Below are 359 nucleotides of genomic sequence, written 5' to 3' on the forward strand. Positions count from 1 at the left end.
CGATTATGAAAAAATACTATGAACAACTCGATTCCAACAAAATGGACAACCTAGATGAAATGGACATATTCTTAGAAAAATACAAGCTCCCAAAACTCAATCAGGAAGAAACAAAAAATCCTGAATAGGCTGATAACTACCAAAGAAATTGAAGCAGCGATGAAAAATCTTCCAGCAAACAAAAGCCCTCGTCCGGATGTCTTTACAGGGGAGTTCTACCAAGCATTCAAAGAAGAACTAAACCTATCATCCTCAGACTATTCCAAAAAAATTCAAGAGGAAGGCACACTTCCAAGTTTTGTCTATGAAGCCAGTATTACCCTAATCCCAAAAACCAGATAAAGACACCACAAAAAAAA

The 359-nt window shown here is 36.5% G+C and overlaps 1 protein-coding gene across 1 annotated transcript in view; it reads right to left on the minus strand.

Moving 5' to 3' along the window:
* TRPV5 (transient receptor potential cation channel, subfamily V, member 5) overlaps positions 1-359 on the minus strand; it is a 33,288-nt gene that overhangs the window by 7,442 nt on the left and 25,487 nt on the right. The gene's annotated exons all lie outside the window — the stretch shown is intronic.

The sequence above is a fragment of the Myotis brandtii genome, unplaced genomic scaffold, assembly GCF_000412655.1.
Source record: "Myotis brandtii unplaced genomic scaffold, ASM41265v1 scaffold168, whole genome shotgun sequence".
NCBI lineage: Eukaryota > Metazoa > Chordata > Mammalia > Chiroptera > Vespertilionidae > Myotis > Myotis brandtii.